Source organism: Leptonotus elevatus, chromosome 11 (genome assembly GCF_054856555.1).
Source record: "Leptonotus elevatus isolate MCC_2025b chromosome 11, RoL_Lele_1.0, whole genome shotgun sequence".
In the NCBI taxonomy this organism is placed as follows: Eukaryota; Metazoa; Chordata; class Actinopteri; order Syngnathiformes; family Syngnathidae; genus Leptonotus; species Leptonotus elevatus.
Window position 1 is genome coordinate 15,878,419 of NC_141249.1, and position 22,232 is coordinate 15,900,650.

General features: G+C 42.1%; 1 protein-coding gene across 2 annotated transcripts in view; it reads right to left on the bottom strand.

Moving 5' to 3' along the window:
- ncanb (neurocan b) overlaps nt 1-22,232 on the bottom strand; it is a 131,512-nt gene that overhangs the window by 99,225 nt on the left and 10,055 nt on the right. Inside the window, exons 3-4 of one of the 2 annotated variants that reach the window (XM_086088712.1) lie at nt 18,798-18,903; nt 8,489-8,696 (exon numbers count right to left, since the gene is read on the bottom strand). The gene's annotated coding sequence lies outside the window, so the exon portion shown is untranslated. The remainder of the gene's footprint in view (nt 1-8,488; nt 8,697-18,797; nt 18,904-22,232) is intronic. The other variant, XM_086088711.1, reaches the window with a different exon arrangement.

Genomic DNA, 22,232 nt, shown 5'->3' on the forward strand with positions numbered 1-22,232 from the left:
TATCGTATAAATCGCTATGACGACTGTGTGATTGACATACATGTGGTCCAAACAATTGGCTTAGTGACGGGACAAAAAAAAAAACATAAGCGGCATACCGGGACGGGATGTGTGTAAGTGAGACAAAACAATGGGGCTGGCCAAATACAACCGTGACGCCTGGTCAGTGGTCACCCTATTCAGACACCAATGATCCCCTTATAGCATTGTGAGACAAATATTACTGAAGAGGCCCAGGAGTTTGTTGTGGATTCCAGAAACCACTAATTGAGACTTATTATCAGGAAGTTAATTACAACTGCGCCGTCCGTGTGCTTCAACTCTATAAGGAGTTACAAAAAAAAACGCTCCAGAACAAAATAAACAGATGCTTTTGACAAATTGTTTTGAATCCTTTGAATTTCCTTTGATTTCATTGTGACAGTTAATTATCCAAGTGGTTAACGGTTCCTGCAATTCATTTTGAAATTGCTGGAGAAGAACAAAAGGGAATTTTCCACCAAAACAATGCTGATTGTTCTTTTGGGGATTTCGATAATGGGTGATCTTCATGTTCAGACTGGCCACTGTCCACCTCTTTCCTGACATTGACAAAATTCGTAAAGGCTATTTGAATGGGAATGGGTTTTTGAAAATGCTTTTTTCTTGCGAATGCCATGGAAGGCAAAACCAACTCAGCTGGAATGACTGGACCCTCAATAAACTAAGACCGGGTGCAGTCCTTGAGCAAAAAAAGTTGGAAGTCTTCGCACTTGAGTACTGCTTGGCTGAAGACTTGGCAGTGTAGTTGGCTCTATTGGCAGGACACTTGACTGGCCTCCATCCTTACAAATCTCCATCTTGAGATGCGTTTGGCATATTGGATGAGGGCTATACCAACAAGCAATCAAACTTGCTGTAAAACATATTTTCATGCTGTTTATCATAAAAGGGGCATGGAAGTCCATTCCTCCATTCCTCCATTCCTCCATTACATGACCCGCGTATCATCCTCTCAAATCTTCAGGAAAATATCAAGTCACACAAAACTAGCTAGCATATTTTGTGTATTCTACTTGAAGCCTCAACAAGGCAAAGTTGTGTGAAAAGGCACTAAACGTATCGTTCATATTCATAATATGCCCTCAAGCGAACCCACTAACCTTAAGCCTAATTGCATCCCAAATCGTTTTTCAATGGAAAATTAATAATAATATTCAGCGTAGCATGTCTGTGGTGGATCTACCAGAGCCAGTCATGACTCGTTGAGTGCATTGCTGCTTTTCATCGGCCATTCTACAAACTCAGTGGGTAAAGGGCATTGCTGTTGTTAAAATTCAAAAAGCAAAGCCTGTGTAATGTCCATAAAAGGGTAGCAGAGGCTAAGGTTGTAGCCTTTAGCTACGAGACATCAAGATTTATGGCCAATCCAAAGTCGCCGTCCACGTTGTATTGAATGTGCCTGATTTAGTGAGTCAGCGCTTCTGACTTGGACAGACATGTTAATTGACTAAATGGGCGAATTCGTTTGACTGCCTCTCGGTGCCAGTGGGAGACACAAAGACCAACATTTTTTTTAAAATCTGTAATCATTCCAGGGGCATTTAAGGTTGATGTACGCCGTTGCGGTTTATAAAAGGCCCGGTTTGACAGCTTTGGATTTACATTTATATAACTGTGTTTCAACCTCTGATCCTAGAATGGAAATACTGCTTTCATTAGTCAGAAAGTCAAACAAAGCAGAAATCAGTTAAAAATAAAGCAAGCAAATTCAACGGGATGTGCGGTAAAGCTTGACCAGGATGAAGAGATTTGAATACAAATTATATGATGACCTTCTTTTCCTCCCTGAATGTTATTGCTTTTGGCACCAAGGGTACTTTCAGATCTGTTTGGCAAGTCACTGGCTCTCTCTGGTCCAAATCAGTTTACGGTTTGTAAACAATGTCCATGTGCCTCCCTCGTTCAGGTCATGATCACGTCGTAAAAATTTCAAGCATACCAAAATGCACAACAAACCAGGTGCCTTCATTCACTGCTCTTATTCGTTCCAGGAATACAAAGTGGAATAAGGAGTGACAAGTGAATAAATCAGCACACATAAACACCAGATGGCTCACACAGAACAACTTAAGTCAGGTTTCCATCCAATTGTTTTACATTTTTTAAGCAAATTTAATGAAAATGCGCAAAATGGACATGCGACTTATGACATCTGTTCTTCTTTTGCGAATATTGAGAGGGGACTCATACACCATAGAGATGTGATCCACCAGTAATTTAAAAGAAAAAGAAGAAGACCAGGAAGCGACTGCGCCGTACAATGACGTCATGTGAGTTTTCTTTTGTAATTCGTGATAAACCGTAGCGTTTCTTTGCTGTTTTCCGTCTAAAATAGCATTTTGCGATTTCCTTTTTTCGATACGCTTCAAAATCGTAGCGTAAAAAAAAATTTTGGGCCTTTTTTTTCTTCTAGCGTTTTCATTTAGTTCTTACTTTCGCATTTCAAATAAAATGCATGGATCTAAACCCAACTTTAGACAAAACAAAACATGGCAACAAATGCTGAGCATCTATGAGGGTGCTAATTGCTAACATGCTAAACCTAAGACATCCGTTACGTCAACCAACTACTCACTCACTTTTGTGAGATACTGAAAATGCGTTTAGGAACTGAAGGTCTCGGACCAGTTAAGTCGATCCGCAACAGAGTTGGTTTGCTTTGTTCATACCTGTCCAAATAAACTTAGACAAGGAGGAATCAAATTATTTTAAATGTCTTAGTCAAGAGTGATGCAATGAATAAAAAGAATCTTCACTTCATGTTTGACCAAATCTTTCTACACAAAAGCATTACGGCAATCCATTTTTAACAACACAAGTCAACTCAAATGTATCTAACCTATTTCACTTGTTTAAAAAAAAAACATCCAGACTTTCAATCTTTATTTTATTTTTTTTAATTTTCTTTAGAGCTCAGTATTGTTCATTCGGTAATTTTACCGATTTGACATGTCATCATCATTGCTCCCCCTTTTTTATTTTTTTATTGTATTTTTTGTATGTGTGTGCGTGTGTGCGTGCATGTGTGTGTGTACTCATTAGTTCACCTAAAACCTATTAAAAATCCCATACCGTTCACCTAAACCGAATACTTCAGAATCCAGCTAGAGTCGTGAGGTTGTCAGGAGACCCGAGGAAGGATCAAAGAATAGAAAGGAAAGTGAAATCCAGCACCGACCAGACATTACCTACTACCTACCGGGTTACCAACCAAAGTCTTTCACCAACCCCAGAAACATCTAAATTCCAACAAATTAGGGAGAACTCAAGAGACCAAAGGAGAGACTGAGGAAAGGAAGGAAGGATAGATGAAGCAGACTTTCAATCTTAATGTAACATAATGCAGCACTTTTCTCACAGAATGAGGAGGCGAAGTTTTATGACACTTCTAAGACAATTCAAGTGTCCAAGAAAGTTAATGGTTCTGCTCCAAAGATATTTTCAACATTTCAACATTAAAATTCTTTGCCTGTTATAGATAGATAAAGAAAGATGCCTTATTTGTAGTAAATGGGTTTTTTTTTGGATCAATAAAGTGAATAAGTATAATTTGCTGCAGCTCAGGAGTTGGGAATCACTGCCTTATTAACATAAACCCCGAACCATAATAAAACCCTAACCCAGATTACAGTGTCTGTTTTCTTCTTCCTTTTTGTAATCCTACCTTCTCGCTTCTTTACGCAATAGAATGGACAACATTCAATTCATGAATTCCTTTGTGTCTCTACAAATCGAGTAGTTGCTCACACATGCGCACAACAACAAATGCGCTCATCCTCTTGGGGGTTAGCGGACAAGAGTGGGGAAGCAACGACCATCTGCACACATTTCAACACTCAAATAGCTCATCAACATTTCAGTTTGTATGAAAAATGGTGATTCATTTTGAACATTGGCTTAAAAAATACAGTTCCTCCAATGTACTTGATTTTTGCTGTGTAAAATACCATTAAAAAAAGCACCTTTGTCCTGAAAATTACCTCACATGGGAGACAAAAAAATGGCAGTCATAATAAACATAAAATAAAATAAAGAGCTCTCTGTAGTGTTTGCATCTCCTGCGGGGGTTACTTTAAGACATGTTTGGTAGTGCAAGCAGACGAGCATGGCGCACTCAACAAAGAAAAAGACCAGCAGGAGGATACCGCGCAGCTGAATGGGAATACAAACTACACCACCAAACCTCCGTCCATTGTCAGCCCCCTCAAATCACTGCTTGACTTTCATTAATTCAGCACACAAAACAGTTACCAGATGTCATTATTTATTTAGAGTATTTAATAGGCAAAATGCTTCCTTTGAATAATACATTTGGGGTGGCTTTCAGGTGTGTGTGTGTGGGGAGGGGGCTCTCTTGATGAATATTAACATGCTGTTAAGGATGGAGGGGGTGGTGGGGGGGGCATTTTTGGCTCAGCTGCACCGCTCAGATCTGGTGGCGACGGCGGGATCAATATGGCTCGAGCCATGTGTGTGTGCGATTAGACGAGCCAAAGCTGCTCCGAGCCAGTTAGGCTCGTCTCCCTCTGCTGGGAAGGGGACGGACACTGAGCTGTCAATCAAGCGAATGGATAGCCAGCGTCGTCTTTATTAAGCCAATGAGATGACCACAAGACCAGTGGTGCACATTAGTATGGCATTCCACGCCGTGATAATGACACAGACTCATTAGCAATTCAAATTGAACATGAACATCTTCGGGTTGCAATTTGGTTAGGATTTTGTATTTTTAACTCATTCACTTGCAGCCATTTCCACTGAAGCAACCCCCTTCACTCCCAGCTGCAAGGCCCATGGAATATTGTGTTCTATTGCTATAAAAACATGAAACCTGCCCTAAAGAAAGATTAGTCTCGTCTTTCATCAGGAAAAATAAAGTATGTTTGTATCTGTTTCCGTTTTTCACAAATTAGCATTAGAATATAGCTACGTTTCATCATTAATCACAAATCTGTTTTGCAACAAGGCCCTGGTTGATCTCTTATACTCTGCTGCCACCTACTGGCCGTTTTTTTGTAATAACTACCATTGCTTTAAGTGACCTCTTCAGATCAGAGGCTGCATCAAAGCCTTCTGTCTGCTCTAACATTTGAAAAAAAAAAACGTTTAAAAAAACTTATAAATATGTTTTTGGGATCATGGCAATATTTAGAATAGAAGGTTTTTATAAATTTTTGGGAGAGAATAAGTTAATTATGGGAAGCTTTTGTTCTACAGTATTTGTATGGAAATAATTTTAGGTGCAGACAAGATTTTAGAAGTGACAACTGTTTCAGGCTTGGTTTAGTTCTGCAGCCTCAGGCTGCCCATTTAACTAGAATAATGGTAAGTGAACATGAAATCTGGGACTTGGAGCCTGTACGGTAGGAATGTTTCATCAAAAAGTGACATCACCAACTACAGGCCCGGCATGCATATTACAGCATTTTTAGTCGTTGGTGCAGGTCAGCGTGACTGGATCATTTTGTCGTTTGCAAGGGAAACTTGTTGTTGCTCTCGCTCCAGTTGATTTATCAGGACATTTGCCATTTAGTACCCACAAAAGGCATTGTAATACCTCAAGATATCCAGCTGGAGGCCTTCCACGATTTAAACACCTCCACAATGACACAGCGCAGCCTCCTTTGTTTGATTTAAGCATACCTTAGCTTAGGCTTTAGTGAAGATTGTGATATTATAACACTTTCCCTTAGCAGAAAAAAAAAATCTCTTCGATTTCCGCACACGTGCTTGGGCGTGACTCAAGTGTAAAATTGAATCCCCCTCTCTGTGTCCGGACTGCGCTTAGCTCAGCGGCGCAGAACGTGGCATCATTGAAATAAAGGTGACAGCCGCAACCTCGTGAGAAGAGTAGATAACAATGCTATAAAGACTCAAGAAGAGGACGGGAAGGGAGGAAGAACAAGTCCTCTTGAGGTGTCACGACAAGACCAAAATCAAGCGATTACTCATCCGGAAAATGTAGTATGGCACAAAAGAACATATCTTGGGAAAACAATGACATAAAGAGCAGAGCTTGTGATCCGCAGCATGAACAAAAGCTGGACAAAGGCAAATAAATGCAGGACCTTCTACAATATGCATGAGGATTGAAGAAATAGTGTGCAATGATACCGATGGGTCACTAACACACAAAGGCCCGCACATGGCTGCTCATGCAGGCACAATTCAAATGAGTCCTGATCAATGAGCCAGCCAATCTGGAGACACAGGCACAAGGTAAGTGCATGTAAACATCACAGCCCAGGAAGAAGGAAGTATTAGGTTGAGTTCCTTTCACTTTTATATTACTCCAAAAAATACATTACCCCTACTTAAGTCACTTAAATTGGAGGAATTATTATTCAGCCATGTAGAATGCATAAATGTAACAAGTGGCACAGTAGAGTTTAACCATTATGTTCTGGGAATATATGCCTAAATTAAACTTCAAACAAACCTAAATACTGTATGTAAGCTTGGGACAGGGTGGACATTTGTGGCTAATGTTAGCATTTTATGAGTACATGGTGGATCTGACTGTACTGTTTAACAAACATATTTTTATTTAAAAAAATAAATAATTTTATTTTACATAGTGGACAAGTCTGGACATGTTTCTTGGCAGCATCCACTTACACAAGCAATATGATGAAAAACAAAAACAAATATTTATTATTTAAGCCTTCATTGAAGAAAGACAATGATGTCACTAAAAGCAAGTCATACTTAGGGTTTCTTAATGGGGCAGATACCACATAATGACAGGGTGGACAGCCGTTTCAGGGACACATGCAAAAATGTACATATTTGTACTAGAAAAACTCATGTAAAGCACTATGAGTTGCATTTTTTTGTATGAAAAATGCTAGGTAAATAAAGTTTGTTTGATTGATTGAAGAAAACATTTTATGGGACGTATCATTATACATTATATGTATGCAAATCACTGGCCAGTTACAATAAGTGCTCAGAGTTACATTTATACTTCTACATTTTAATGATGACTGAGTGGTTCAGTTGAGGAACCAGAAGCACTTCATAGTGATAATGACCCAGCCAAAGAGAAATGAAATAGCTGTATGATTTTTTTTATGGGTTTGTGATGTTACGGGAAACAAAATGTTACTCCGGTTATGGAAAAGTACGACAAAAACCACAGGGCAAGAAAAATCCATTCATCCATCCATTTTTATAGCTCTTGTCCTCTTTATGGTTGTGGTTAAGATGGAGCCTATCCCAGCTGACTTTGGGTGAGAAGCGCGATGCATCCCAGACTGTTCGTCAGCCAAACAGAGGGCACATTTAGACAAACAGTCATTTACACTCACATTCACACCTCAACGAAGCCATCCACGTACATATCCAAACTCAACTCCACGCAGGAGGGGCCTGAGGATGAGATACGAACTGAACACTAAAGCTCGCAACTGCGAGGCAGACATGCTAAGCGCAAGCACAAATTGCTTCACTTAGTACATTTGGTAACATCTAACCAATGTTGCTTACAACAATTGCAACTGTCTATTTTGTCAGAAAGTGTCTTTCATGCTCTTTCAAAGGGTGAGTAAGTAGTTCTACTTTATCGTATCCACCAAGCGGTTTGTTTATATTTTCCTTGACTTGATCTCTTATACTCTGCTGCCACATGCTGGCTGTTTTTGTAAACTACCATTGCTTCATGCATTCTCTTCAGTTCAGAGGCTGTATCAAACCCTTCTGTATGCGCTAGCATAAAAAACTTATTAATACGTCTTTGAGAGCATTGTAATATTTTAAATAGAACATATTTAGACATTTTTGGCGCTTCCTGTTCTTCTTCTTTTAAATTACTGGTGGATCCCATCTCTATGGTGTATACCGCCACCTACAGCGGTGGAGTCCCCTCTCAATGTTCGTAAAAGAAGAACAAATGGAAACGGGCATAAGTCGCATGTCCGTTTTGCACATTTTCAGTTAATTCGCTAAATTCGAAACTATTGGATGAAAACCTGACTATTGTTTGAATCATTGAATAACAAGAGAAATATGGGAGAAGGAGTTAAATTCGGAAAATACCTACATTGATTTTAGTGGGATTTTTTTATGTTTAAAAAAATAAATAGGGCAAATGTAAAAATCAGTAAGTAAGTAAATAAATAAATAGTGGCCTAGATGTCCTGAATGTGCTGGATATTGACATTAGAATGGTTTTAATTAGAGAAATGTGGAAGGATTCGGCACATTAATTGTTAAAAATAAATTTTTAAATCAGCATTAATTCAAGAATATTGAAAATGTGTAAATTTGGGGGAGCCGGACTTTCCAATCTGTCATGGATTAGCTGAACAGTTGAAGTTGGTTTGAATAATTAAATAAGTATATAAATATGGAATTTGGGCAGAAACTCTTTTTCTTTCTATACATCTCCAATTGCAGCTCAAAGTCAGCATGATTAAAACTCTCTCAGCGTTAGAGGCAAACTCACCTTCCGGCAGAGGTGAGGTCCGATCCAGAGGAATGCAGCGCGATGCTCGCAGCCTTCCTGGTGCCTTAGGATGCGATGCAAGTCGGAGCGAGCCACAGGGCATCCAAAAAAAAAGTCGGTAAAAGCGTGTGTGGGAAGAAAAAAAAAACAAGGGCACACTCGCTGATGGTCTTTATCCGTAGAGAGGAACAGCGTCTGTGCGTGACTCCTGGAGAAGGCGGAGAAGGAGGAGGAGAAGAGTAAGAGGATGTTGGTGATGAGGAGCTCCGGAGCGGTGCTCACCTCTCCAGCAGCTGAGCGCTACTGAACAAAAGAGCGCGCTGCAGTATTCTAATGAGCGTTAGCGGCAGCAGGAAGAGGAGGAGGAAGAGGAGATGGGGTGGTGTAAGAGTTCTTACAAAAAAAGAGGAGGAGGGGGTTTTAGATCACAAGTTGCTCATGAAAGCTTGAGTCATACAATTTGTTTAATTTCTTCTTTGTAATGTCTTGTATTAATGCAATTGGTCTGCCTGCTGTATGAGTTTAATTTGTTCATGCTCATAACTCAAATCACCTTAAAATGACTTGAAATTCCATTAATCTGTTCCAGCAGCACAATAGGCACCAACAATATTTTAGATTTTCATTCAACATTAATGTACTTATAAAACATATATTAACGTCATAATTAAACAGAATATAAAATAATTAAACATGTGATACGTCATGATTTGATGCTTCAATGCCAATTGAGATTTTGTTCCTCTTCATGTGCACTCCTTGGACACCAAGAGGCAGTATTATTACAAACACAGTAGTAGTAGTAGTAGTCGTAGTAGTACACCATGCAGCTATTTCTTAACATTCACACACAATTATTAAGGACATTCGTAGTTTAGCACTGTTTATTTCCAGTGAACATACAGTCCCTCACTAAAAATGTGTCCTTGTGTTTCTTGTTAAAACAGATAGAGTAGGATGAGCTCTACAATTAAAAGATCTGGCAAAAGCGCTGTTGTCATACGTACAAAACAAGGCGGCGCTTTGTAGCATTGAAAGTATAATGATCCCCCAGGAGGGCCCGCGTGCATGCTTGCATGCAGGCAGGCAGGCGGTGCCTTTGTTCGTCTCTGTTCAAGGAGATTTTGCTCTTTTTGTTGCAATATATCTTTTGGTAACAACTCTCTCGATGGGGATGTTACTTGCTAACACTTGCTTTAACATTGTGGCGGTTAGTTAAGCAACGGGAGCTGGCCGTGGTGCTGACTGAGCGAGCCCAGGAATTTGTCGCTTAAAAAGTGTTAATTTAATGTTAAAGGTTAAGACCATAAAACTGCAGCTGTTTCATTTGCTCTCACTGAAATGAGCTGAACCGCCAAAAAATACAAATAAACACATTTTCAAAATGCATCTATATTGCTCCCGTGGTGTCCTAGCGCTTGGTGTTTATTTTGTGTAGTCAGTACATCACACTCGGATTAAACGCATAGTTGATGTGGCGACTGGAGATTCAAACCCAAAACATCTCTTGGAAGCATCCTTTGGCTTGAGTTTGTTAAATTTTCTGAATGCGTTAATTAGGAAAATACTGAGGGGAGTTAATCCCATGGAAAAATGGCTTATTAAAAATACTGTCCAGCCACCCCTGAATCCCACTGGAATAATTAATCATGTTTGTCCCTGCGAGGTTTTATTTTTGGAGGAGAGGTTTACTCGGAGTTACACCCGTCTGAGATGGCGGCTTTGTTTGTGCAGAGACAACATCCTGCAGGCGAAAGAAAACAGCTTATAGGCAAGACAACATCAGGCATCACCCAGTTGTATTCCTAGTAAACACCCCGGAAATATTTTGAATGAACAATAAAACAACAACACATGTATCATCTTTCAATGAATGCAGTGCAGAATTGCAGATAAGAAAGACAGATGCATGAAAATCATTGTAATCAATGACTAATCTTATTGTAAAGATGCACAAAAGCCAATTCCACAGTGTATAAAACACTTAAATATAGCTTATTCACTGTGATTAGCGGATTAACAGACAGACAACTCTCCACTCTCATTCACTGATGCCCACATCACACACCAGGCTAGGCTGTGCCTTTTAAAGCCATACACACCGAAAGTCACATATGCCACAGTAAAATGTTAAGATTGAGACTGCATCTCACCTGTACATTATTTTGTTTAGTATGCAAAATCTATTTTTATCTGATTACTTGAACATTAGTAGAATAATTATCATATATAGTTCTAAATTAAACTAACTACAGTGTGTATTGAAAAGTTTGGGCACCTCAGGTATAAAGTGGTTTTATTGCGTATAAACAAGCCAAGGAATAAAGTCCACAGAACTTGTTCCCAAAATGCATCAGGCCTGTCTGTATGTCAATTTGTGAATTCAAACACAATTTTTGTGATGAGGACAAAGATGATGTTTTATAGCTTTAACTTCCACATTTCCTGATCACTGCCATTTCTTAATTAGATTCCAAACAGAGGACATCCGTTCAGTGAGGTTAGCGGGTCATAGATTTGGCGGAGTTAGGATTTGCAATTAAATCAGAATCATCTTTATTAGCTGGGTTGTTACGCAATGTACTATACAGTGACAAAGTTAAGCAAATGGCTCCAGTACTCGCTAATTATCGTGTCACCAATTTTCACCACAACCTCAAACACACAATAGAAGTAAAAAAAAATAAAAAATAAGTTTCTAGGCAATTTTAGTCAGTAGGCTCAACACTGTGATATTTTAGTGGCAAATCCACCTGTACTGGAGCTAGACGAACCTTAATATGCCATTCATAAGCCGGAGGATAGTCACGAAATAAATCATTCGACAGAATCCTTTTCAACCTCTGCATATAAGAACTTGCTTATCCATTGAAAGGCCACGATGGAAACCATCCGAAAGAGATGAGAGATGAGATTGCGTTGACTGCGCGATCATAGCCACGTGGTTTGTCTGCCGAGCACCAACAAGGTCAATTTAAGAGCAGTAAAATCAAGTCAACCTTGAACGAGGCGAGCGATAAAACCTGGTTTGCTAAGACATGTGATTCGAATCAATTATACTGGATTACAGGTCAATAACAATGTAATTGTCATTGCAACACTGTACCCGCGAGGTGCGGGATGTGAGGGCTAATTGGGCAAAAGGGCAGAAAAAGGATGTTCTTTTGGATAATTGCAGGCATATTTTATTAAATTGGCTTGTGGCAAGAAGCACAGCTAAGCAACCGCAAACGGGTATGTGTGCGCGAGGGAGGTGGTTAAGTAAAAATAATGTGGTTAGAGGTTTTCGAGGTTAGAAGCGCTGATGTGGACTCCGCGGCGGAGTGACCTGCACACTGCAGACACGAGCAGTAAAAGGCAATCAGCTAACACACTTCGCTCGTTTGTTATCCACCCGCCTGATTGAAGGCCTAAATTACCTGATGGTAGAGGATGGGGGGGGGGGGGGGGTGCAAGAAGGAGAGTGGGAGGGAAGGAACAATGGCAACAGGGCACTAAGACTGTAGCACTCAGAAGTTTCAACTGGGGAGGGGAAGCGATGGCCCACGACATCACTCTAAAAACAGTTGAGTCAAAAGTAAACCAATTATGGATCAAAAATGGACCAATCCTCTTCCTGGGTCAATTCGACCCAACTTTCTGGGTTGTTCAATACAAAATGACCCCATTTTTTTTACTCAAGTAAAGGATCTGACCAATATTCATGAGTTGTTTTACGCTGAAAGACCCATTTCTTGACTCAAAGTTGGGTCAAATCGACCCAGGAAGAGGATTGGTCCATTTTTGACCCATAGTTGGGTTATTTTTTTACCCAATTGTTTTTAGAGTGCAGCGATTGATCAAGGTCATGAAAATTTTTAAAGCTGCGTCAGATGGCGTACTCAATGAGAATATAGAATTGAAGGAAATTGGAGACATCAGGAGGAGATTTAATGCATTGATACAGTTCTGAAAATAGTGAATCTCTAAAATCTCTTAAGGGTGGTTATGAAGATCTGACCAAGTTATTAGAGTTTTGTGTCTTATGGTTTGTCATAAAATAGTTTTTTTTTTTTTCACAATTTAGCACCCCCGAATGTCTGTAATATACACAATTCAAATGCGGTAGCAGTCAGAACAAAATCTTCAGGGTGAGTTCATCTTTAAATGGTCAAAATGACACTAAAATGGCAGCTTCAAACCAAACGATGATTGTCAAGATCAGGCCATGTGGAGCTGAGGTTATTAAATATTTCAAATCAAAACCAGTTTCTGCTGCATGGAACTTAGGGTGGAAAAAGACCTTCAAATGGTCACTTCAAATCAAAATGGTTGACTCCTTGTTCCTTTTAAAGCATGCGTTCTTGAGACATTTTTGTAAGTTTACTCCTGAGAGGCAGTACTTCCAAATGTCATGTTGCTAATTAAAACTATGGGAGATGAATTGATGAAAAAAAGATAGATGAATAGATGAGGGGGAAAAAATCTATCGAGACCACTATCAAAAGGACATTTTCATTAGGATGAACACAGCGCTTGATTTGTCAACATAAAAATGTGATGTAAACTTGCTAGGAATACTGCGTCATATCTGGCATGCCAGGAGTCTACGAGGACAAGAACAATCTCAGAGGAACTGTTATAAACACATCGAACCCACAAATTGTTCCTAATAAATAATAATAAACATTTGTTCAAATCTATTTTGTCATAAAATGTGTATGGCCAGGAGGAGGAGTTGTGGCCCTGAGGGGGTCCAGTCCCAACAATAGACTCCGAAAATAAGGGTTTAATGATAGTGTGCAGGTGGGAGCAAACGATCAATAATGAATGAAGCTGGGCTGTGGGGGTGTAGATGGAGAGGAGCTTTTCCTGTATCTCCACTAAACACAGGACCCCAGTTTAAGGCTCTCTAATACAGGCAGGGAGCATAGGCTTTATGTTTATTGATGTTTCCAACTGGAGTACAAGCACAATAAGAGCAGAACTGTGGACAAAAGGATCGCAGCAAAGGATCGTTGCGTCGTTTTTATTTTTTTTTTCTACTCTCGCTCTCTCCAAATAAAATAATAGACACAATGCTACCAAACAGAGAGGACAAAAGGGGAGTTGTAGCGTCAAATCTTATACAGATGAGATATGATGAACATAATCTGATTCTAATTAAAGATACAATACAACTGTTGAAATGGACTGACTTGAGCTGTCCGCCTTAGACTGCATTCAAAATCAACTATCAATCACTGACAAAAAAAAAGGTTCTACAGAAAAAAAGCAAATAGGTGAATTAGTGAATAGTGAACCACAAGCATCTGGGGGAATTACTGCACAGTGTTTCCCAACCGGTTATTTAGCCAACATTGGCTTCACCGCAAAGTATTTTTACTGTCAGCCCAAATGTCATCTCTGTTCCTTTCCCGTCTGTCTTGGATACCAACCAAGCAGTGTGATCAAATAAAATCCCACCCGGTGCACCAATAACTTCAACACATTTAGCAGCGTTGTCCCCAAAGCTTATAGCATGTTAACTCTCTGTGGGCAAAGTTGTCTGCTAAAATGTTCATGAGGCTTAACAGCAATTAGTAGGGATGGGCGAGTACCGGTAACAGGGATCAGATGCCAAAAATGTGTCTTTGTATCTGACTTACTTATTTGATGCTAATTTCTCACCATAATTTAAAAGGCACATGTATTTTGGGCTTCAACGCTCACGTGGGTAATGACAGTGAGACCTGGAGGGGCGTGATTGGGAGGAACGGCCCCCCCGATCGAAACCCGAGCGGTGTTTTGTTGTTGGACTTCTGTGCTCGTCACGGACTGACCATAACGAACACCATGTTCAAGCACAAGGGTGTCCACATGTGCACTTGGCAGCAGGACACCCTAGGCCGCAGTTCGATGATCGACTAGTCGTGTCATCGGATTTGCGGCCGTATGTGTTGGACACTCGGGTTAAGAGAGGGGCGGAGCTGTCAACTGATCACCACCTGGTGGTATGTTGGCTCCGATGGCGGGGTAAGATGCTGGTCCGACCAGGCAGGCCCAAACGTATTGTGAGGGTCTGCTGGGAACGTCTGGCAGAATCCCCTGTCAGAAAGAGTTTCAACGCCCACCTCCGGCAAAGCTTCTCCGTTGTCCCGGGGGAGGCGGGGGACGTTGAGTCCGAATGGACCATGTTCCGTGCTTCCATTGTTGAAGCGGCCGATCGGAGCTGTGGCCGTAAGGTGGTTGGTGCCTGTCGGGGCGGCAATCCTCGAACCCGCTGGTGGACACCAACGGTAAGGGATGCCGTCAAGCTGAAGAAGGAGTCCTATTGGGCCTTTTTGGCCTGTGGGACTCCGGAGGCTGCTGACAGGTACCGGCTGGCCAAGCGGAATGCGGCTTCGGTGGTCGCTGAGGCAAAAACTCGGACATGGGAGGAGTTCGGTGAGGCCATGGAGAACGACTTCCGGACGGCTTCGAGGAAATTCTGGTCCACCATCCGGCGTCTCGGGAGGGGAAAGCAGTGCGCCATTAACACTGTGTATAGTGGAGATGGGGTGCTGTTGACCTCGACTTGGGACGTCGTGAATCGGTGGGGAGAATACTTCGAAGACCTCCTCAATTCCACCAACACGCCTTCCTTTGAGGAAGCAGGGTCTGGGGACTCTGAGGTGGGCCCCCCTATCTCTGGGGTCGAAGTCACTGAAGTGGTTGGAAAGCTTCTCGGTGGCAGGGCCTCGGGGGTGGATGAGGTTCGGCCGGAGTTCCTAAAGGCTCTGGATGTAGTGGGGCTGTCGTGGTTGACACGTCTCTACAACATCGCGTGGACTTCAGGGACAGTGCCTCTGGATTGGCAGACCGGGGTGGTGGTTCCTCTTTTTAAGAAGGGGGACCGGAGGGTGTGTTCCAACTTTAGAGGGATCACACTCCTCAGCCTCCCAGGTAAGGTCTATTCGGGGGTGCTGCAGAGGAGGATCCGTCGGGAAGTTGAATCTCGGATTCAGGAGGAGCAGTGTGGTTTTCGTCCCGGCCGTGGAACAGTGGACCAGCTCTACACCCTCAGCAGGATCCTTGAGGGTGCGTGGGAGTTCGCCCAACCAGTCCACATGTGTTTTGTGGACTTGGAGAAGGCGTTTGACCGTGTCCCTCGGGGAATCCTGTGGGGGGTGCTTCGGGAGTATGGGGTACCGGGCCCCCTGATACGGGCTATTCGGTCCCTGTACGACCGATGTCAGAGTTTGGTCCGCATTGCCGGCAGTAAGTCAAATTCGTTTCCTGTGAGGGTCGGACTCCGCCAAGGTTGCCCTTTGTCACCGATTCTGTTCGTAATTTTTATGGACAGAATTTCTAGGCGCAGCCGGAGTGTCGAGGGGGTACGGTTAGGTGGCCTCAACATTGCATCTCTGCTTTTTGCAGATGATGTGGTGCTGCTGGCTTCTTCAAGCCGTGATCTCCAGCTCTCGCTGGAGCGGTTTGCAGCCGAGTGTGAAGCGGTTGGGATGAGGATCAGCACCTCCAAATCCGAGACCATGGTCCTCAGTCGGAAAAGGGTGGAGTGCTCTCTGCGGGTCGGGGATGAGGTCCTGCCCCAAGTGGAGGAGTTCAAGTATCTTGGGGTCTTGTTCACGAGTGAGGGTAGGTTAGAGCAGGAGATCGACAGACGGATCGGTGCAGCGTTTGCAGTGATGCGGACGCTTTATCGGTCCGTTGTGGTGAAGAAGGAGCTGAGCCGAAAGGCAAAGCTCTCGATTTACCGGTCGATCTACGTTCCTGTCCTCACCTATGGTCACGAGCTGTGGGTCGTGACCGAAAGAACGAGATCCCAGATACAAGCGGCCGAAATGAGTTTCCTCCGCAGGGTAGCCGGGCTCTCCCTTAGAGATAGGGTGAGAAGCTCGGTCATTCGGGAGGGACTCAGCGTCGAGCCGCTACTCCTCCACGTTGAGAGGAACCAGTTGAGGTGGCTGGGGCATCTGGTTCGGATGCCTCCTGGGCGCCTCCCTGGGGAGGTGTTCCGGGCATGTCCTACCGGTAGGAGGCCCCGGGGACGACCCAGGACACGCTGGAGAGACTACGTCTCACGGCTGGCCTGGGAACGCCTTGGGATCCCATCGGAGGAGCTGGCTGAAGTGGCTAGGGAGAGGGAAGTCTGGGCTTCCCTGCTAAAGCTGCTGCCCCCGCGACCCGACCCCGGATAAGCGGAATTGAAGACGGAACGGAACGGAACGGAACGGAACGGAATGTATTTTGGGCAAATATTGTCTTATCGTCATGTGTCATGCTCCTACGCCCACCTCCAAAGAAAAAAAGTGATAACTAATTAGCAACTGGTGGATTAACGGCACTGTGTTGAGCAAGCATCTCATTAAGAAAGTGCACACAAATGACGGGGGAGTGACAGATGATGGGGAAATTAGGGAATGAGATGTTATGGTTTGGAAGATGGCCAGCGGTAATGTGACTTATACATGCTTTTAGAGTTAATGAGAATAAGACATAGCCTTTAAGTCAAAATCATCATTCTGGCAAAGGCAGGGATTTTATGGGCCAGCATCAAACATGACAATATAAGCAAAATCTATATGGAGCATAAACAAAGCTCCTTTTTGGTGGCATCTTGTAGTATTTAGTTGGATTCCACAGAGAAAATACCTGAATAGATGAATGTGTGAATTGTGACGGTTTTATGTTTTGCAACAGTTTGAGCCCTTTTGCACGGAAAATAGAAAAACGAATGATTTGAAAATAGAACAAAGGGGAAGTCAACCAGCATCACTTAACTGACTGTGTCCCACTTTTCCCCTTTGTAAAAGCAGCCATTCTGAGAGGAGCTACAGTATGATGGGCCGAGCAGGTAAAAGGGATTAGTTATGCTGTCAACATACCGCCAACAATCATGACTGTGTCTCTCCACACCCACTCTCCATCTATTGGCAATCAGCGTGCTGTGTGACTTACAGTACGAACGGCGCTAGTGCCAAGACGAGGGCAGCAAAGTGATGACACAAGGAGGCATTATGGATGTCCACAGCGGGCGTTAATGCACTTAATGCGCCGCGAGAGTCAGACATGGACTTTGATGGATGCCGCCGATGGAACAGAACAGAATTCCTCTGTTACATTCAATCCAATTCCAGCATCTTTCTCCTCTTTCTCTCCTGAAAATGAGCTCAGTCCATTCTAGTTCTGGTTCTGTCAGTGATGGCAGCCTAGCTGGATGACACACACGCACTTGCGCACAGGAGCACCCCCCAAACCCCCCCCCCCCCTCCCCAGTGATCTGTCTGACACCTCGCTCAGTCTGCCACATGGAAAAGCGAATACCCCACAAAAAGAACGTGGCACGTCATTTCAAGTCTGGGCTTTATCACAAAGACAAACAGTTTACACAAGCGGATGCCAGCGTTGGGAGCCCGCAAGCGTTGGGATTGATGTTAGAATTTGTAGCGACCCAGTGTGCATCCTTCACTCTCATCATCGTATTTTCTGTATGGCATCTGTTCTAAAGCTTTTTGGGTTCAGGGATCCCTTAAAAGAGGAAGTTTTTCAAGGATCCTCCTCATAACCATAATGCCAGTCAAACATGACTACCATGTTTACGGCTAAATGCCATAGGTAGTAAAACAATTACATTTGAGTTATTTTAAAGTTGGTTTACAAAGCACAGTCATTGTTGCCAATTATATTGTTTTGGTGGCTATATTTATATATATATATATATATATATATTTGTACCATTAAGAAACAGAAACTATAAAAAGAGCTCAGTGGAAGGCAATCTGAATATTGCCAGAGACATTTATTTGTTGCAAAAACTTCTGAAGTATGTGCTGAGAAGCCGCAAATATTTTCCAGGTTCGTCTCTACCTGTGCTTTATATGACAAAAGACGGTCGTGCTGTATTTAGGCAGGGATGTCATATTTATGTCTTCTTTTGTTTTTAGCTTAACCCTATTCATGAGTCGCCATAGCAAATTATCCTCTTCCATTTCTCCTTTTCCAGCTACTTTATCTGCAAGTCTTCCCTTGGCACATCCATAAATCTTATCTGTCTTCCCTTTTGCCTTCCACCGAGTGCCTCCATATCCAGCATCCTTCTACTGATACTGTATATCCACTCCCTCCTCTGTATGTCTTGCGACGACTGACTTTCATTCCACATCTCTTCAGTGCATCCCTCTAACTCTCTCGGTTCTTTTCCACCTAAGCCCCTATTCGCACAGCACATAACAACGTCATCTGCAGACATCACAGTTCGCGGAGACTCCTGTCTGACCTCATCTGTCAATCTGTCCATCATCGTAGCAAAGAAGAAGGGGCTCAGAGCCCATCTTTCATGCAGTCTCACCTCCACCTTGTCTTCTGTCACTCCAGTAGCACAGTAGCACACCTCACCACTGTCTCGCTGTTCTCAAATCGCTGGCACCAGGCGGAATCCTTAACATCCAAAATCACTTTTGAGGTGAAGAAAAATGTTCAATCATTAATATTAGCCAAATTCCCCCACAAAATCTGAAAATTTCAACCAAGCATATCTTGACTTGAATGAAACTTGGTTTACTTGTTGACAGTGATGGTACGACACTAAATCTCAAATTTTAGGTCAATCAGAGCAGGGGTTTGAGAGCTACGGCCCGCCAACTTTGGACATTTTCATCTTCACACTGTCGGAACAGAATTCAGCAAAGATTACGACTGCAATCATTCATAAGATTGATGCATATGTTTAGTAACCTTTTGTTTTAACTGACCTTAAAATTGACCTTGTGCATCACATGACCTTAACATTTTTCATGAAATGTAATCACACACATGCGCTCTAAAACATAAACAGATGGTGTCAAGGTATCAATAACCTGACACTTTCTTTTTCACCTTCATTTATTTGATACTTTGCAACATGCATTTGGACTGGACCCTAAGTTTGGACTGTTCTTCTCCTTCAGTAACTTTGGCAGTCCATGAATGAACAATCCATTCATTGTATTAACAATTTTTTAAAATTGTATCTTTGTATCCACGTGACATGACATTTTCACAAGGAGAGAGATAAATCTCATTTATGCCTCTTGCGTTGGTGAAATGAGCTGCTCAAATGAGCTGCTGATGGGCAACCGGAGCGAATTGGTTGTCGGATGTTGAACATCTTCGAGAAAAGGATGTTTTATACAGAATATAATGACGGGACCATCCAGTGTTGTTTGGGCCTTGACATGTCTTATAGACACAGTTATTCAATAAGTCAATGCATTGGTCATGTTTCATGGTGTGTATGGTACACACACAAACTCTGTCAGCACACATAGTGGTTTATTTAAATTATGGACGGAGCCAAGCAGCCGTGGCATCCATATGGTCGCCTCCAGCTTTTCCCACTCTAATGATGTCATTGGAGAATAAATGTCAGGACTCGCAGGGGAGGGAAGAATCTCATGGAGCTTTGTGCTTTCTTTGGGGAGGTTTTTTTTTTTTCTTCCCCAGATTCACCCAACATCATCAATAAACTTGTGCTAAATGTAACAAAGCATGAAGGGAAGCTACTTATTTTATGCATTACAAATGAGGAGAATTATTCAAAATCCAGACAATTGGGAAGCGGGAAAATTCCAACCTCAGAATCCGAGCAAGTACATTCGAAAGCCACCCAAGTCGCAATTCCTAATAGGGCACATCCATTCGCAGAGATGAAGACATCTGACGCCTCATTTTAACTCAATGTATCACAAACATCGTCCATGCATGTTTTTTTATGGAAATTATACTGTGTCACTAATGGCTGCTAGAAAACTGCAGTGGTTTGTTTACATCCAAACTCCAGCCCCTGAAGCAAGGGACGCTGTGATCCTGAGATTAAAGTATCATTCTCAGCTGCAAGCATTGAAACACCTTAAAATGCACACACACACACGTTCTGCAGCCGCCTTTATGAGTGGAGATGCTTTTAACCTAAATGGGACTCTGCACCACTCATTAAATAGCATGCATTTTGCGCTTAAAAGAGGATTTGACAACAAAAGAGGCCACTCTTCTGTTTGTTAAACTTTATACTGAATACTTAAAGGACATTCAGATCTTTTTCTGGCACTCATATACAAGATTGGAAAGTTTACCGCTCAAATAAAAACACCAGGCTTGTTTTCATCAAATGTCTAAAACTCGGAGGAACCTCTTGCCTCGCTCCTCAAGTCAAAACACTGTTACCTGGAACAGAATTATACAGAATAAGCCATATTCTTTCAAATCCACCTGGCTCTCTTGCCCTCTCAAGACGTTTCTTCCAGTGTGCAGGTGCTCGCCTCCAAACTCAATTACCGCCAAAGTTGCGCAGGAGTGTTCGCCGCCCAAGTAATACATCAATGTCGCGCGGCGGCCATATCTACTGGTGGAATATGATTTTCTCATGTTCTCGTCAAATACGCTCCCAAACAGGTAAAATGAAAACAAACTGCTATTTCTGCCAGCCACGGCCCATTTAACAGGTGCTGAATGGGAACACTGATTGAAAAAAAAAAGAAGAGCAAAAAGTAAGGTGATGTAATGCTCAACTGGGAAAATAGTAGAAGAAAAAGTGCTTTCTCTGTAGTATGCTAAACATGCATTCATACATTATCTATATGGCTTATCCTGTTTAGGGTTACAGGAAACTGAAGGCTATACCAGCTGAGTTTGGGCAAAAAGTGGATTTCCACCCTGGACTGGTCACCAGTCAATCACCGGGCACTTAGAGATTATTCAAACTCACACTAAACCTTTACTGTTCGGGAATTGAAGTATGCCATACAGGGTAGATGAAATCCCATTCGAGAGACAAGTAAGTATTTATAATTCTTCCCATGTATTTATAAGCTCTTGAAAATTAGGAGAATGATGTGTCAATAGTATCTGCCTGTAACAAAACTAATCATCCCCGAGGTTAATTTGTGTTTGTCTCTTGTTTGCTGCTTATTGTTGCATGGCAACACCAATGATACCCACAGCCTGGGCTTCTTCTCGAATTCAATATTTTGGAGTGTGATTTCCATCAATCATCGTCAGTCCGCCTGAGTTCATGTTAGGGTTATACAGATCAAAGCATATCGAGTTGCCCATGTAACATACTGTATTCATTTAAGAGCACTACTAGGGGTGTGCCAAAAAAAATCGATTCTCATTTAGTACGATTCGAAATGACCCAAAATTGACCCAAAATTGATTTTATTTAAATTATTTTATACTGTCTTCCCTTTGTTTGTGTGTGCCTTTATTGGGAGCGCTGTTCATGTTGTACCTGATTTGGCCACTTAGGGGCAGTGTGGTTCCACACGGTCTGATGCACTGTTAAGTTGTAGCCACGTTAGTAGAAGGAAAAAGTGACGATCAAGTTATTCCAATCAAAGTTGTTTTTTTGCAGCATGGAGCCGTTCTTTTGAGTGATAAAAGTGCCGCGAGTAGCGCACTAGTTAGCATTAGTGAGTCAGACTGGAGTAGATCATTACGATTCCTTGAACATCTATAAATTGAAGCAAAAATAATTGTCAATCAAATCATTTTGAATCAAAAATCGTTCATAATCAAAAATCGATTCTTAATCGAATCGCACACCCCAAAATTGGAATCAAATCGTGAGACATAACCTAATTTGGGTCAAAATGGCTGCTACTTGACCAAACTTGCTTGGTTATTTTGTACATAACAACACATTTTTTTAGCTTGTCTTGTTTCCGCTTACCCTCGGCTTAGAACCCCCAAAATTTGTGAAAGCTTAACGTACGGTTTTGATTGGCTGTTATATCTGTGTAGTTGC